This window comes from Nilaparvata lugens, chromosome 5 (assembly GCF_014356525.2).
Source record: "Nilaparvata lugens isolate BPH chromosome 5, ASM1435652v1, whole genome shotgun sequence".
NCBI classification, from domain to species: Eukaryota; Metazoa; Arthropoda; class Insecta; order Hemiptera; family Delphacidae; genus Nilaparvata; species Nilaparvata lugens.
In genome coordinates, this window is record NC_052508.1 from 54,546,900 (window position 1) to 54,565,496 (window position 18,597).

Below are 18,597 nucleotides of genomic sequence, written 5' to 3' on the forward strand. Positions count from 1 at the left end.
ATCTGATTTATGGTAATCAACAAAATTGGAATTACAAATTCAATTTTCACGGTCTTCCATTTGGATAGATATGGTTTGTTTATCATTCTTGATTCTTCTAATATTCGTTTGTAAAAAGTAATAATGAATTTGGGGGTTTAAAGCATGGGATACTGTTGTGTACTTAATTATCGCGGGAACTATAACAAGACTCCAAAAGTTTCCGTACGGTATTTTCTTTTTCAAAAACTTTGAAACGAAAATGGATACGAGCGATTAGAAGAAAGAACTTTAATTCTACAAAACAACGGTTTACATGAAGTGTAGAAGAACAGTGTAAATAAAGTGTGAAAGAACAGTGTAAATAGAATGTGAAATAACAGTGTAATATTAGAGTGAGCAAGAACAGTGTAAATAAAGTGTGTGAAAGAACTTTTCAACTAATAAATTAAAAAGTATATGCAAAGTTTTGGAACTGTCCATAACATCATAATATTAAAGGTTTTGCCCAACTGAAAAACATTGTTGATGGATTTCTTTGTACAATAGATTTATTGTGATCAAGTTTTTGGGAGCCTCTTTCTTAAAAAAGAGTTACATCTATTTTGGTTTATCTTTGATTTACCTCTCCTTCGATTCTGATACAGGCTATTTATTAAGTATTTTTGGTTGAGATGAATAGCTCTATCACTGAATCGAGTAGACCTATGTCTATCAATCTGAAAGTATGAATAAATTATTGCATTTGTGGAATAAAGTGTTTTTATTTCAATAAAATTTCTCTTACTCATTCTCTCTAACTAATTCTTTGTACAGATCAAGTTCGTTGGCCAACGAGATCGACATAATCGTATTTTCCTAGGAGGAGATAATTTCTATAGTAGTATTTACTATGAACAAAGTTCCTTACATCGACGCGCAATTGAAATTTCATGAAAATCTGTGGCCGCGTTTTGGCGAAAATGAGTGTCAAACAAACATACACAGTAAGATACATAACATACTAACATACATACATTCTTCTTCTTCGCCTCTCCCCAGTGTGCCTTTGGGGTAGCCTCAGTCCATTTTCTCCATGATTCCTCATCCATTCTCTTCATCTCTGAAACAGTCTTTCCTCTTCTCCGTCCTATCTCCTCAATCCGATCCTCATATGAACATCCCACCTTGAACATCCCACTGTTCTCCTTCCTTGTACTCTTACATTAACATACTCTTTTGTCTTGCAATCACCAGCATGATTACATACACACATACATACAGAAATACAGACATACATACAGAAATAGAGACCGAAGAAAATCTTGTCAAGTTGAAGCACTCACTAAGGTCACTAAGCTCGGTCAATAAAAATGTTTGAGGAGACTGTACGTTACTCTTCGAGCTGATGCGAAGATGTATGCAAAAAGTGTTTTCCCTTAATGAACACCATCAACGATACTGATTTGATTTGTAAAGGAGTGCTTGCCAATGAAACTGCCAGCCAGGTTGGCCGAACCAGAGATGAACGACAATATATGTTTCTCTGCGGTCGAATGGACTAAAGCAGATTTCCCACATTACAGTCTCAGAGTCCGTGTCCAGTTCAGTGCAACTTCTCTTCTCATGAGTATAACCAATACCTACTATTACTTTAGGCCCCACAACTGATCTCTAATAAACTATGACGACATCACATGTAGATCATCGATGATCTACTTAAATTTTCCACTCACACTTTATTTACACTGTTCTTCCACACTTCATGTAAACCGTTGTTTTGTAGAATTGAAGCTCTTTCTTCTTATCGCTCTTATTCATTTTCGTTTCAAAGTATCATCTTTCGAAAAAGTAAAAAAACCGTTTTAAACTTTAAAACCGTACGGAAACTTTTGAAATCTTGTTATAATTTCCGCAACAATTAGGTACACAGCAGTATCCCAATGATTTAAAACCCCAAATTCATTATTACTTTTCACAAACAAATATTAGAAGAATGATAAACAAACCATATTCATTGAAATGGAACACCGTGAATATTGAATTTGTAATTCCAATTTTGTTGATTACCATATCAGATGTGATAACAAGCATCAGCGCCTTATTTCGCTTGCTTACCGCCAGTAGATCATCGATGATCTACATGTGATGTCGTCATAGTTTATTAGAGATCAGTTGTGGGGCCTGAAGTAATAGTAGGTATTGGTATAACTTATATTGGACTATTCATACTCGCTCGGCCGGGCTGAGTGGGAATAGTCAGGTACTATTACTTCAGGCAATACCTACTATTACTTCAGGCCCACAACTGATCTCTAATAAACTATGACGTCATCACATGTAGATCCATGATCTACTGGCGGCAAGCAAGCGAAATAAGAGCGCTGATGCTGTTATCACATCTGATTTATGGTAATCAACAAAATTGGAATTACAAATTCAATTTTCACGGTCTTCCATTTGGATAGATATGGTTTGTTTATCATTCTTGATTCTTCTAATATTCGTTTGTAAAAAGTAATAATGAATTTGGGGGTTTAAAGCATGGGATACTGTTGTGTACTTAATTATCGCGGGAACTATAACAAGACTCCAAAAGTTTCCGTACGGTATTTTCTTTTTCAAAAACTTTGAAACGAAAATGGATACGAGCGATTAGAAGAAAGAACTTTAATTCTACAAAACAACGGTTTACATGAAGTGTAGAAGAACAGTGTAAATAAAGTGTGAAAGAACAGTGTAAATAGAATGTGAAATAACAGTGTAATATTAGAGTGAGCAAGAACAGTGTAAATAAAGTGTGTGAAAGAACTTTTCAACTAATAAATTAAAAAGTATATGCAAAGTTTTGGAACTGTCCATAACATCATAATATTAAAGGTTTTGCCCAACTGAAAAACATTGTTGATGGATTTCTTTGTACAATAGATTTATTGTGATCAAGTTTTTGGGAGCCTCTTTCTTAAAAAAGAGTTACATCTATTTTGGTTTATCTTTGATTTACCTCTCCTTCGATTCTGATACAGGCTATTTATTAAGTATTTTTGGTTGAGATGAATAGCTCTATCACTGAATCGAGTAGACCTATGTCTATCAATCTGAAAGTATGAATAAATTATTGCATTTGTGGAATAAAGTGTTTTTATTTCAATAAAATTTCTATTAAATAAAATACAAATGTCTCTAATATGAAATTTAGATAGTATTCCATCCAATAAAAAATCGATACAGTAACAAAAGTTAGAGAGCATACATTGATAAGCTAGTAGAAACTACTATGATCTAGGAAGAATCAATCTACATGTTATGACGTCATTAATTAGTTGTGGGGCCTGAAGTGATAGTAGGTACTGCTTCAGACCCCACAACTAATCAATGACGTCATAACATGTACATTGATTCTTCCTAGAATTAAAGTAGAATTTCTACTAGCTTATCAATGTATGATCTTCGACTTTTGTTGCTGAATCGATTTTTTATTGGGTGAAATACTATCCAAACTCCAGATCAAAGACATTTGTATTTTATTAAATAGCAAATTTATTAATTTCACAAATGCAATAATTTCTCCATACTTTCAGCTTGATAGACATAATTGATTCAGTGATAGAGCTATTAATAATTTCATCTCAACCAAAAATACTTAATAATAGCCTGTATCAGAATCAAAGTAGAGGTAAATCAAAGGTAAACCAGATCAGATGTAACTCTTTTATGGGGAAGAGGCTCATACAGACTTAAATCACAATAAATCTTTAGTACAGAGAAACTATTACAATACCCACTATTACTTAATAGAAGTAATAGTTGGTATTGCCTGGAATAATAGTAGGTATTGGAATAGTCCTACAGTATTAGAAATAACTCATTGGGGCTAACTGAGGTGGGATAATGTAGACTATCTGCACTTCAGTCGACTTATACCATGAGTAGACTGATGCAAGTTTCTCTCAATGAGTTTGCAGTCTTAATGTTGGGAAAACTTTGTAGTTGAGTGGGTATGCAATGCATCCAGTGTTGAGCGTGTGGCTATGTCGGGGGAGCACGACAATGTTGAACTCCTCCTACATGGCTGGCCTCTCAACTCAAGAATAGAGCTTATAAGCCCACTCATAAGATTATTGAGAATATAGCTTGATAGTCTCATATCTAATCACAAAAGCAACGCAAGACAATCCTATGGTATATGTAGAAAACCAACCTATTGAGAGAGTAAGAGAATATAAATACCTAGGAACAACCATCAATGCAAACAATGACAGTGCCCAAGAAATACGAATCAGAGTCGAACAGGCCAGAGGTGTATTTACAAGAATGAAGAAGCTTTTCTGTTGCCGAGATCTAAACCTTGATTTGAAGATAAGAATGATGAGGTGCTATGTGTTATCTGTTTTGTACTACGGTATGGAAGCCTGGACGCTGAAGGAGATTGATGTGAGGAGATTGGAGGCATTTGAGCTATGGATGTATCGAAGAATATTACGGATTTCATGGGTGGAGAGAGTGACCAATGTAGAAGTGATGAGACGCATACGCAAGGAAAAAGAAGTAATTATGACAATTAAGAGAAGAAAACTGCTATACATGGGACATGTTATGAGAGGAGAAAAATATCAATTGCATCAAGTTATTATGCAGGGGAAAGTCCAAGGAAAGAGATCTGTAGGAAGGAGACGAAACTCATGGCTGAAGAACCTTCGGGATTGGTCTGGATGCAGCAATAATGACCTATTTCGATCTGCGGTCTCAAAAGTAAAAATCGCCTTGATGATTGCCAACCTTCGAAACGGAGATGGCACCTAAAGAAGAAGTCTCATATCTGTGTGTGAATGTATACTGCCATTATTTATTAAGAAAAAAAAAGTGGGGAGAATTTTTTGACTGAGCGGACATGAACCTTGATAGTGAAATGAGAAATCCAGCTTGAGACGTTGCTTTCTTCAGTCTGCTATTTGTATAATATTCTATTATCTTCAATATGTTATTCAGCTGAGTTGGCTCCTAAACTGGTCACCAATCCCTTTCCAAAGGGAGTAGATGGCACAGTGTGTTGAATTATCTGAGCAATAAGTTAGGCTATTAGCGAATGTGTTACATTGCGCAACTTGTCTACTCTGCTACCATTTACTCATGAAGACCGAATCATTATTGAATGCAACTGCATAGCTTTGCGCGTTGCTGTGATAACAAATAATTGCTTTCAGCGACGAGGTGGCCGAGTGGTTAAGGCGTTGGACTGCTAATCCAATGTGCTCTGCACGCGTGGGTTCGAATCCCATCCTCGTCGAATATTTTTTTGAAATTGATTTTTTTGGATCAATCTCCACAGAATATTGAATATTGTGCAGAATATTACAATTACGAAAATATATATTACATAGAAGATTAGAAATGATTGATTCAACCAAATATATTTCGCATTGCGTAGCACTGTTGATATAAACATTTCATAATGATTGCATGATTTATCATTGGGAGTAAACTGGGAACTGTAAAACTTTTTTATTTGATTTGGTGGCTCTATTCTTACTCAAAGGTATACTCAACAATGAACGGTAGACTGTATTACGTTTTAAATATTTAATTCAGGGTAGGTGGGACCTTCCCGTCAGGAACTTTCCATCAACAAAAAGTCATACAAATTTACTTCTTTACTAAACAATCTCATCAATTCCTTTGGGTTTAACACTACCTTGGACTTGAGAGATTCACTTTTGTTAGGAGCATGAAACTGAAATAGGGAAGAAAGAGAAGATATCAAGTTGCGGTAATCGATAATGAATCAACATTCTAAGAACCGTCGAATCTGTGGATATGATCAACATTTGCACTTGCTCTAACAACAGTTGTGGTTTATTAATACCAGCAATTTGGACGATGGAATGTGTTTTTATAGAGGCACACAGAGGCTGTGGGTAAACAGTGTGGGGTGTTTGACACAGCTATGAGGGCTCTGGGGGCTGGGGGGGAGTGTTTCGGGTAGTGGAGCGGAGTCCCCTGGATAGGAAAGCTCATTCTGTAATGAAAGCTGAGAAGAGTGGAGGGGGGTTAGATGGGGGAACGGATCCCCCCATTTGGGCGGGAGAAGAGTCAGCTTAGTTGACCTTTAACCTTTGGCCGCCCAGCTATTGATCGGGTTGCAGTCTCAATGCATTCACCGCAGATTAACTTACTCATCCAGATGATGAAAAATTGCAAGCTTACTTTTGCAAAGTGCAAGATAAACAGTCGGTGCGAAACTCCCGAGGGATGCAACAGGATGCACCAAGGTGCGATCTATATCTTCGGTAATTCCGTTTTTCGCCGATAGAGAGAGCGCGAAGAACATCGGTTGAGCGGGAAACAATGCGGAGATGGTGTGCTAGTGCTCATGTGCACAGATAGCGTTCACTCTCACTTTCTGCGACTTGTTCTGACCCCATTCGGGAGGAGACTCCAGCAATCCATTTTCTGTTCAAGTGTACAGCTCTATTTTGAGTCCACAATGCGACAGACCCAACAATGTGAACATTCGAGTGCTTTCCCTGCCAAAAGTGGTTTATTCAATATGCTCTACTTGTACTCTTTTTGGCCAACACATGAAGAGGCTTCTCATCAATCGAGAAATACTATTTGATTTCATGCTATGATTTATTCTTTCTCAACCTCAATTGACGTTCTTGTCAATTATTGGATTTGTCATGATTCAATTCCTCTGCGTGTAGGATAAATGTTGAAATGTTCAGAAGCAAAGTCGTTGACATTTCATAAGTTGAACCCATGAATTTCCCATTCATACATAATAAGCCTGACTCTGAGTGTTACTGAGTCCCTGATAAATGGATAAAGCAGAGTTTTGTAATTGCTTTACTCTCTAATCTCTTTGGCAGAGAATAGAATCTCATAAATCTCATTTATTTAAAGGTAAAGGTAATGTAGAGGGTTGTGTGGCAGAGAGGACCTAGAGTCCTAACTCCGCCCTTATTCAATTCAATTCAATTCTTTTGATTCTTCAAATCTTGGAGTTAGTCAATTTTGTTGGACAATTAACTTGATCTGAAGAATTGGTCCAAGAAAATTTGTGGAGTATCAAGTCGATTAAAAATTATATGTGAGACTATTCAAAAACGATATATATATATATATATATATATATATATATATAATATATATATATATATATGTATTTTTTCCAAGTCGATTGATCAAAAAGTTTTTTAGTAAGATTAGAATATAGGGAAATGAATCAATACCAAACTCGAACTTCGCTCCGCTTTGTTCAATAAAGAACGTCATCTATTTCCAAGGATATTTTTCCCTTGAGATGACCAAATCATAAGCCTCATTCATGTCTCAGCTCATTTAGTTCATAAGCGATCATAAAAGTTGATCAAAATTCATAAATCTCATTGATTTAAGAAATTCTCAGTCTCAATTCTGAATCTAATTTAAAATTCATAGTCTCATTGATCTGCAATGGAGAATGGAAATAACATTTTACTTTGTTCATACTGTCTCTACCACTTTATTGATTATCACAATAAGTACTCGTACATCATCAAAATGATAGGGAGAGAAAAAATAAGTTGACATTGTGCAATTCCTCTCCCAAATTTACATAAGGCCCTTTGCACACTGGGCCACCATGGAAGCGCCACCATCTAAATTTGATAGCATTGCACACTACAGCCACCACCACGCAGCCACCACTTGACTCATCACTCCAGTTCACTAGTTAACTCATGATCAGTTGAAGAATGGACGTGGAAGAAGCACTCTGCCAACATCACAAAATATAATTGTCCTAAGATTCATGAAGCTACTACCAATATAAATATTGGAAAAGTTTTTATTCAAAGTTACCAACGTTCCCAAAATGGGACATGCTTGATTATCAACTAATAAACAAGAAGATGCCAACATCCCTAAAATGGGACAAGCAGAAATATCACCTTGAAACTCATATTTGAAAAATGTATGATATGGATATTTTATGTTAAAAGACTGATGTTTTTTCGTTTGATTACACACGAAAATAGTGAAAATTGGTTATAATGAATAATGCTTAAGAAAAATGGTTATATAACTTACAAAATAAATTTTGTTCATTTTACATGGGGCTATATTTTTCAATTTTATGTTGGTCAGAGATTTACCAGCTCTCTCCAAGAATTTTTCTTCACATCCCGATCCGCATATAATTTTGAAGATATGTCCCATATAGCTGGTCTGCTTTCAACTTATCAATTGTTTGTTTTATTCTTATCTATATTCTCAGATTGTGATTTGGTGTAGAAATTGAAATGGACATAACCTATGTATAATATTTGGACAATTTGAAACTAAATTAGGAAATTGGAAAAGTTTATGCAGAAGCCTGTTATTTCTTTCTCGATCATTGTATTGTTTGTGCTAACCAAATAAATAAATAATAAATAAACTTCAAGAATGAACCTTTCCGTATCAAATTGTACACTATTCATTACGACGACTTCAACAGACAATTGTACTGAGCTTGGTTTGAATTGAAACTGGACTTGAGATGATTTTTTGGTGGCTGGTAGCTGGTGGCTCTAGTGTGCAATGGCAGATAATACTCAATGGTATGACGTGGTGGCGCGACAGTCTGGTGGCGACACAAAATCGGCGGCTCGAGTCACCACATTCCTGGAAGCTTGGCTGGTAGCTCTAGTGTGCAGTGACATATAAGAGACAATGCTACCATGTGGTGGCGCTTCCGTGGAAGCGCTTCCATGGTAGCCCAGTGTGCAAAGAGCCTAAGGTTACACATAATCCGAAATAGGTTAAGTCTTGTCAAAATTTTCAGATTCACAAAGTAGATTTCGAAATTTAGATGCTTCAAAACCAAACATAGAAGAAATATTCCACATTATTATCACTCAAATAGGAAATATTCACATATTAAAAGAAATATTTTTTTCCTACAGTTACCTTGAAAAGTGGCCATTGCTGCACTGATTACAGAACGCAAAGAATCACTTTTCCGCTCTAGTGCGGGAAAAATTTTTCCTCGCACTCCAGATTTGCAACATGGCAACGCAAAATACTTAGTAGGTTATATGGAGCAACAGTGCAGCAAAATCAAAATGAAGTTGGTAACAGTGACTGGGCTGCTATAGTGAGCAGAGGTGCAACGAAGCAAAACGCGCACATTATTAAGTAGATATTATTATAATGGAGGACAACGAGGACTTTAGGATTTTAGGATTAAGGTTTTTATCAATAATAAAATTACACAGAAAAACATTTGATGGATTTCAGGCAATTTTACCCATAATTACCCACTTCTCATATTCAATGGTAACTGTAGGAAAAATTTAATGTGAAATACGTGCGCAAAGTTCCTCTGCTGCACTCAACAAACCATTCCGCCCTCGCCTACGGCTCGGGCGTAAACGTTTCTTTCGGTGCAGCAAACTGTTACTTTGCGCACTAGTTGCACAAATAACTATTTCTTTATCAGTTCCGCTGCTGTTACTTTAATTCAAGCCACTTTATTTGCATTCAGTTGTATTTAGTTGCATCCCAATCTCAAATGTAATATCTAAATCTTTCTCATAGTTTTAAAATAGTATTAACTTTAAATATATTAACCTATTAGTAAAGTAGGTTACTTCCGTGTGATAGATAAGATGTGGGGTATAATCGTTTCAGCGATCCAATTCTCACTATTTCTAAGCAATTGCTTTATCAAAAGCAGTCTCACAGCAGTCTTATGAAGCAGCTTCCTCTAGCAGCAAAAACGTGCAGGTCACGTCAAAAACTTCATTTCATTCTCCCTCTTTCGTCCCGTCTAATGTCTTTCTTCATCTCTTCAGCGCTACTTTTTCTTTCTCGCTACGGCTTTTGCGACTCCGCGAAGCCAACAGGAGAATCTCATCTAAGACGAGAACGGAAATTGAAGGCTGACTTTATATATCGAGATTGCTTGTCATTCTCCTCAGATAACGAAAAATGTAGAAGAGAATGAGATGAGAAGAGTAGAAAAATAAATATCACAGGTACTTGGCTTCACTTGACAAAATAAAATGAAATTCTATCAAGTTACACCAGCTTAAATTTATGTTTGGATTAGCTTCAAGAAGAGTGCAGAGATTTAAATTAAATTACAATGACATTGTATCAAAGTAGATTTTCAAGTGTATCAAAAATAAATCCTACAATCGTAACCACAGGTTAATCTATAACAAGTCACTTATTTGTACAAAAATTTCTCAAAAAGGCTGCCTTGTTCAAGAATACTAGAACATGTTTTATAAGGTTTGATGGTGATAAAAAATGAAATTATTTTTTTATGCAGCGTTAGGACTTTTATTGACCGATCGAAGTGAGGTCTATGTCGCGTTTTGGGGAAACTCAACAGAATCAATTCAAATATTCCGAGTCCAAAAATGGGCCATTAGAGTTATGGTAGGTGAGACAGTGAGAACAAGCTGCCGACCTTACTTCAAAGAGCTTGAAATCCTTCCTCTCCCCAGCCTTTTCATTCTTGAATGTATTTGCTTGATAAAGAAAAATGAGAACGATTTGAATAGAGGATCTATGGTTCATTTCTATGAAACAAGGAGACGTCATCATCTTAGAGATGAACATCATCGAACAACCCTTTTTGCTAGAGGTGCTAAGAGTTTAGGTATCAACCTTTTTAATGCATTGCCTGACCATCTTAAAAATCTGGAATTTGGAAAATTTAGAAATGAGTTGAAGAAGGAGCTACTTAAATTTTGTTTTTATTCCGTAAATATCAAATATCAAATATCAAATATCAAATATCAAAGGTGCGTACAGACTTTCGCTCTGCTCCGCAACCGAACGTCACTCCAGCAGAGCGATTGATGATCGACCGAGGAGCAAGAGTGGTCCGACCGGGGAACGCGAGAAGATCTAACATCTTCCGTAACGTTCATGATGGGTGCGGGGGCGGAGCGACTGTGGTACGATGGAGGAACGACTGTGGTACGATGGAGGAACGAGGGCGGTACGAGGGCGGAGCGTGCTCGGTGCGGGTTGGAAGCGCGTATATGTGTACGCAGCTTAAGATTCAAGTCGACGGTTTGGCATTTCTCTTAATGTTTAAATGTTTATATGTTTATATGTTGCGCATTTACGGCGAAACGCGGTAGTAGATTTTCATGAAATTTGACAGGTATGTTCCTTTTTTAATTGCGCGTCGACGTAAATACAAGGTTTTTGAAAATTTTGCATTTCAAGGATAGTATAAAGGAAAAAGGAGCCTCCTTCATACGCCAATATTAGAGTAAAAATCAGACTAGAATTGGTCATCATAAATCAGCTGACAAGTGATTACACAGATGTGTGGAGAAGCCAGTCTATTGCTGTATTTCCATAAGGTCTATAGTTTCAATCAGGTACTTGTGGATGAGAATACTGCGTGAGGTTTACTGTTCACAGAACTACTAGTGTAGTATCTACAACTCAACCTTGCTGAAACTTTTCATTATGTGTTCACAATGTTATTATTGATACCAATAGCTATATTCATTATATTTTCATCAACTATTACAGAAAACATGAGTTTGTCAAAAGATCAATAGATATTCTATTGTTGGATTTCAAGTTAGTATATTTTTGAGCTAAACCTTTGAACTCAACTCACAGTGGAACTATCACTCAAGGCCATAAGCACCTTCAATGCGAAAGAATGATTGCAAATAGTAAGAGAATCAATCACATCTACAAGCTGGACATAAGTTAAGTTTGTTAGAAGATGAGTTTCAAAAAGTGTCGGGACAGTAGCTGAATAGCTGTCATACTATGGTAATACCATTTACTGGTATGATAAATTTCATGAACTGATATACTAATATCATGAACTGGCATGATAAATATCATGAACTGGTGGGTGTGATGAATATCATGAACTGGTATGATATATATTATAGAGTGGTATGATAAAAATATAATGAGTGGGTAAATAGGAGCAGATATTATCCATTGCAGATCCTAAGGTTATAAGCGTTTTCTATGCTATATACATTTAAAAATTTTTGACTTAAATTGATATGATATGAATAGCTCACCAAAAAAATATTAATTGGAATTTAATATTGATACTGGATTATCTAATTATTTTCAAGATCTGTGATTTTGCCTTTCCAGAGTGATGATATTTTTATAACAGGAGTACAGTGAACTATGTCTTCCAAACATATACCGTCTTCAGAAGATCTCTTCTTATATCACCTAGAAAATATTTTATTCATAAATGAAGCTAGAAAGCTGGAAGACGAAGAAATCGAAAAAGAGAGCCTGCCATTGATGGGAGAATTATTCCGCCAGATTTCGAATTCTGATTCTACAAATAGAATGGCCAAACAAACATGAGACGGGCGCTTGTATTATTGATTTGACCTTAAAGAAAAAACGCACCAGTATGAATGAAACACAAGTGAAATCAGTTTCAGTGGGTGGGTGTATTCTATCAGATGAAGCAAAACACTTTCTATAACGTTGAGATGGGAAGCTATTTGTTTCATGCTAGCTGATTTGAATTGACAAGATTCTGCTTCGGTTAGATTATGTGCAAGAATGCTCGACATTCCACATATGATAGCTTCGTTCTGCAATGTTCTGTACGAGTAAAAACATGCTAAAAATCTTTGAACGATCATTGTTCTCTATCTCTCTGGTATCTGTGTTGTTGAGAATGAGATTTTGAGAAAATATCATCTTCATTAATACAAAAAATTAAAACTTCCGAATATTGACTTTTGCTTGATAATTCATGAGAATATAGATACACGGAATATGGAAATGTGAAGTTTAAGGTACAATATCGGGGCACCGAGCTTCGCTCGTTATTTATTTATTGACTTTTGATAGACCGAACACAATTCTTTAAAATGATTAGGGAAGTACTAACAGGTACAGTCCAAAACTGTTTTTTCCCCGAATTTTGATTTATACACTATAAATAGTCCAGAAAGTAGGTTATGTTCCATAACCTACCATGTTATTCAATTTTCTGTTCAAACATTTGAAAACAAAAAAAATATAATTTAGATTATATACAAACCAAATTGAATAACAAAAAAACACTCACTAATCACTTGAAATTGTCAAATAATGATCAACTTTGAAAATTATGGAATACCGGTACTCTAGTTTAGGAGGATTATCATTCCATGTCAACAAATCAGATTATTTTGATCAAATTGATTGAAAATTGTCTACCTAGATAAAATTTCTCGCTGATTGATTATGATTACACAGCTGGAAATAATTCCGTCTCTCTCCCACACAGGCACACGCATCTTCTGTTATCGAGAGACGAAGAGATTATCATATATGTTTTCCAAGGATGAATTATCCTTTCAATGTCGTTCAGCGAGTTTTCCAAAGAATGAGACCTAGTGCAATAGAATCTTTTCATCATAAACCTACTATGTTCCAAATTTTGTGAAAATCGTTAGAGCAGTTTACGAGATCCGTAAAACATAAATAACCAGTAAAACAAAATAAAACTTGTAGCACCCTTTATTTATTAAAAAACGGCTAACGTGCACGTCCAGTGCCAACATACCTGTCATCAAATTTTTGGTTGGGATCGATTTAGTATGTTATTTTGAGCACAAAATCACAAAAATTAAACGGCGCTCACTATTGTTTTTAAAATTTACTAAGTTCAAAGTAGCAGAACTTTACATGCATTTAACCTATAAGTAGCAACCATACGTAGCTAAGGTTAGGAAAAGCTGTAGGTAAGGAAAAGCTTTAGGTTGGGAAAAGCTTTATGTTAGGAAAGCTTAGGTTAGGCAAAGCTTTGGGTTAGGAAAACTCAGATTAGGAATATCAGACTTAGAACAGACCTCGTAATAGTATCTTTTTTAGCGATCCTGCAATGTACTATATATCGAGGTACCTCTGTAGTAGTAAACAATTTAAGGAATTGACGAGTCCAGTGTGCTATCTCCATTTCCATTCATAACAGGATTTCTACAATATAGACGAGAGGTCAGTGAAATCACATTATCTGTTTTATCTATAATTCTGATCTTGGGATATGTAATAATTATTGGAATACGAAATAGTTGGGTAAGAGTATCATCATGAAGCCTGAAGTGAGAATCTTGTCATAAATCATCAATAGAGAATCGACGACAAAACCCGTATTTTTCCCAATATCTGACAATGTTACAAATAGCCTACACAAAAATATACTAATTTTGTGAGAAAAATTGTGTATAATTCATTTTAGAATTGGAAAATAACAAGAAGTTCAAATGAATAGGAGGAAGTAAATTGGGACACGATACTCTCCTGAAATATATAGGTTAATTTTATCCTGCTACTTCATGAACGTGTATTTTTCTGGGCTGTTTAAGATTGAAACTATAGAAAATACTGTATTTCGAATGAGAAAATAATACTCTCGTTTCTGATGACTCTTGACATCACACATTTTAGATGTGCCTTTCCGGTAACGTCTTGTGTGTATTTCACAGAAGTCCGAGTTTGTATTGGATTTATTAAGAGCAGATAAATTAGGAACTTCCTACAAACTGCAGAAGGAAATGCGACAAAAATGGTGCCAATAATCTTGACCAAGTTTCTTTCACTGAGACTTACGAGAGGCTCTATCCCCAGGTACCTAGAGACGGGAAATTGGTTCTAACGTTTTTGCTATTTGATGTTACCAATAAATTTATATTTCACAATTTCTATTACCATTCGTTTACCGATTTTTTAAGGAGGTCTGACTCTACAGGGAATGAACGAATGATCCTCAATTGATCCTAAAAATAGGATACCCCAGCAGCTGCTGAATTGTCTAGAATGAAAACAATAATATATGTACCTATGCAAAATGTAAATAATTTGTAAATTTGTGCAATAAAAGGGTTATTTATTTATTATCCTGAGTTATTTATCTGTTTATTTATTCATGTATTTATTCGTTTACCGAGTACGATAGCGTTTTTAAGTGAGAAAAGTACGAAAAAATGCAAAATTGAATCTAATAGACTCATTCAAAAGATAATCTTGAAAATATACAGATAGCAAAAAGTTATCAGTAAAGCAGGTGGTATAGTACAGTATACAGATAGCAAAAGTTGCAAGTTCTTATGTTTTCGAATCATGAACTGTTATAGAATAGAGGAACAATTCATAATCCTTCATTAACACATTCCAACATCTGAAATTCCTCACACGCAAAAAAAATGTATACGTAAAGCAATACGATTATCATGAATGATTTTAAAGATTCAATCCTTTAAGACTGTGCAAAGGCTGGAAATAAACTTTCTTCTGGTGATATTTCTCAAAGTTTATCTATTTGTATATCATCAAACTATCAAATTGAAAAAGTTTTCTCAGGAAAACATTATTTTTCCGATCATTACTTTTTGAGATATAAGCGCCTAAAGTTTAAATTTTTGGGACAGAACATTTCAAATTCGGGTAGAGATAAATCCATGAGATTCAGAAGATGAATTCTTCATGATATTGTTGTTTGAATAGAACAAAAATTATTTTAAAATATCAATTTTTAAGAAAGCTATTCATATTACTAAAAATGACCAAAAATAACTATCTTTCAGTTGAGTTATTTATGATAAATCGAATAACTTTCTCAAAAATTTATGTGTTCAAAATATTTTTATTTTATTCAATGAACAATACAATAAGGAATGTATCCTCCAAATCTAATGGATTTATCTTTTACCGAATTTGAATTCTTCTGCCCTAAAAATTAAAACCTTACACGCTCATATCTCAGAAAGTAATGATCGAAAAAAAATGTTTTTCCGAGAAAACTTTTTCATTTTGATAGCTTGATAATAAGAAAATCGAAAAAAATGAAAAATATCTCCAGTAGAAAGTTTATTTTTTTCCTTTGCACAGCCTTAAAGGATTGAATATTTAAAATGATTCATGATAATCGTATTGCTTTAATCGTATACTACCTTTCCCAAGTATCCACAATAGAATTATATCCCGATGCAGCAGCTATATATGATATGAAGAGAAATAATACTTGCTACAAATATAGGAAAACAAAATTATGAATAATACAACATTGTTGAGATAATGGCTTTTAGAAATGGCCTTTGGAGTCTTTTTGCACGTCAGAGCACTTCAGCAATGTATATTTCAACGGTTTTGTATCAAGCTCTAGATTTTAAGTCAAGGACTACACCTCTTTGAAAAGCATTGCACATTGAAGTCTCTGCCTCTTTCCAAAAATAATGAGTGAACATTCTGACTTATGAAAATCTCTTAAATAAATGCGTTTAGAAATCACTAGCACTCCCTAAAGAGGGAACTAACTATTTCTATAATAACAGTCTAAGTAGCCCTATTAGAATACTTAATTAGAAATGCATTTATTCGAATGCGTCTTCGGTAAGTTACTGTCTTCAGAATAAAGTTCTTGAAAAACTGTTAAATGGAAAGTATTTTCTCCCTTATAGCATGGTTACCTGTTAACATTTTATTCGTCTTACATGGTTGTGTAAGTTTTCATTTCAAAAATAAGATTTTCTCTCAAATTTCAAATCGAAATGTATGGATATAATATTGTTTGTAAAACTGACAATAAGTTAGTCCTTTACTCGATATCATAGACTAAACTACGCTAACATTTCAAAATCTACTTCACAGGTCCACAAACTGTACTTGTAGATTCAAGCAACTTTTCGATTCAAATTCTCAAAATTCAAAACACTGAACTAACCCACAACATGCATATTTCTATAAGAGAGAATAAACTATTTAATGGTTTATACAAGAAACTTTCTTTCTAATATTAGTTCGTTCATATTTGTTATCCTACATAGATCTACAGTAATAGAAATTCTCTAATCGATAAAAATAATGTTATTTGACAAGTAATAGTAAAACATGAGCCATGAAGATTTGAAAGACATTCGCTCACCTATGAATTAATGAGTCTTGTGTTATCTCTCGCGTGTAAATCCATTTCTAATGTCGGCTGTAGACCTTCTCACCTGGAAAAAGAACAATGATAATATTCAATAATTCATAAAGTATATTAGCCTATATATTTCGAATAAAGTTTATCATACACTAGCTTACACGGCGAACTTCGTACAGCCAAAAAGTCAATGTATCTCATGTCATACTTGACTTTATTTGGTGAATCATGAAATTTATCTGACAATCAATTTTTTCATTTATATCTCAATACGGACTTCCTATGCGCTTAAAATACCGTTTTAATACCAGTAAACAATTTTATCACAGAGTGACGTGCTTATTACGTGCTTATTAGGTAAGTTTAGATGCTAAATCATATTATCACAACATGAACTTGAATCATGATGATCTTCCCGTTCTACGTTAGCCGCTCGGCCGACAATTTCGAAAACATAGGTCTGTAAAATGGATTAATATATAATTATTATTAGCCCCACCATTGAAATTACTGGTCAGAAACCATCCCCAATATTCACACAACATATTCTCAAAGTTTAATGCCGTTATGTCAAGTAGTTTTCTAGTCTATAGGGAACACACAAACAGACATTCATTTTTATATTTATAGATTTGAACAATTGTTTCTCTATCATGGTATACTAGTAATAATAAAAAATAATATTCAACATATAATATTGTAATGAGGGTTCAGTCGGAAGGAGTATTTTGTAAAAGCAATAGCTAGGAAAAAGTAATTTGATCGGGTTAACTCTTTAATGAGCTCGGATGCAAATTTTAATATTAAAGACAATCAGTGAGTTTTTGTCTCTAATCCATTTTTGCCTCTTTCATTTAGGAGTTTTCAATACCGGTAATGATCTTCTGTATTCTGCCGGTTGGCTGCAGTAGCTACTGCGTGTACTCCATAGACATGCTTCGAAGCTCCTCCTACTCTCCCATGATTGGTCGACAGAGAATTTTTACATTCTTCCGGTAGAAGGCAGCAGGTACTGAGTCAAGTACAACTGTGTTCACGTACACATCTAATCAAAGCTTCAACTACTCTCTCGTGATTGGTCAAAAATGTATTTCTCAAATCTGCCGATAAATGGAAGTTGTAGCTGAGTAACATACATTTTTTTTCAATAAATGAGAACAGATTCAATTCGACAAGATTCTAATAAATACGAATTCCACAAAAATGAATGAAATACAGTTGAAAAAAATTAAATTTTTGATTCATTTTTTAGAAAGATCAATATTATGAACCTAAAGCCGATTGAAAATTCAATTGAGAATTTACTCTCATAGTCACAATATATTGTCATTCAAATTCATTGTGTTTCATTCTTAGTGCAAAATATTATAAAAAGCATTACAAAACTTATTGGCTGTATCCTTGGAGTGACATAATATATTAGAAATCACAGAGTCGATATTCTAGAGAAAACTTGAGTTTTGAAAGTAGACCTTCGATCAAGGACAGCTTTATTACCATGTTCTCTATTCTCAAACGATTTTCTATACTATTATATTTTCGAAACAACAAAGCTATGTATGATATATACTATAAACAACACTGTAAGCTACAAAGCTATATACTACACTATGTATGACTTTAACTGTTCTTTCAGTACAACACAACGACTTGAAAATAACATAAAAATCTACATTGGCTGAATTTTTATGAATTTGCTCCTAAAAATTATCCGACCTGGGAAAAATGTTTACTGAGCC

The 18,597-nt window shown here is 34.5% G+C and overlaps 1 protein-coding gene and 1 non-coding gene across 22 annotated transcripts in view; one reads left to right on the forward strand and one right to left on the reverse strand.

The window, feature by feature from the left end:
• LOC111056280 (potassium voltage-gated channel protein Shab) overlaps positions 1–18,597 on the reverse strand; it is a 127,648-nt gene that overhangs the window by 65,432 nt on the left and 43,619 nt on the right. For 13 of the 21 annotated variants that reach the window (XM_039428789.1, XM_039428783.1, XM_039428778.1 and 10 more), the window contains one exon: positions 16,859–16,931. The exons of the other annotated variants lie outside the window; for them this stretch is intronic. The gene's annotated coding sequence lies outside the window, so the exon portion shown is untranslated. The remainder of the gene's footprint in view (positions 1–16,858; positions 16,932–18,597) is intronic. 21 annotated transcript variants of the gene reach the window in all.
• Positions 5,164–5,245, forward strand: Trnas-gcu. The gene has a single exon. It is a non-coding gene; the product is annotated as a tRNA-Ser (tRNA).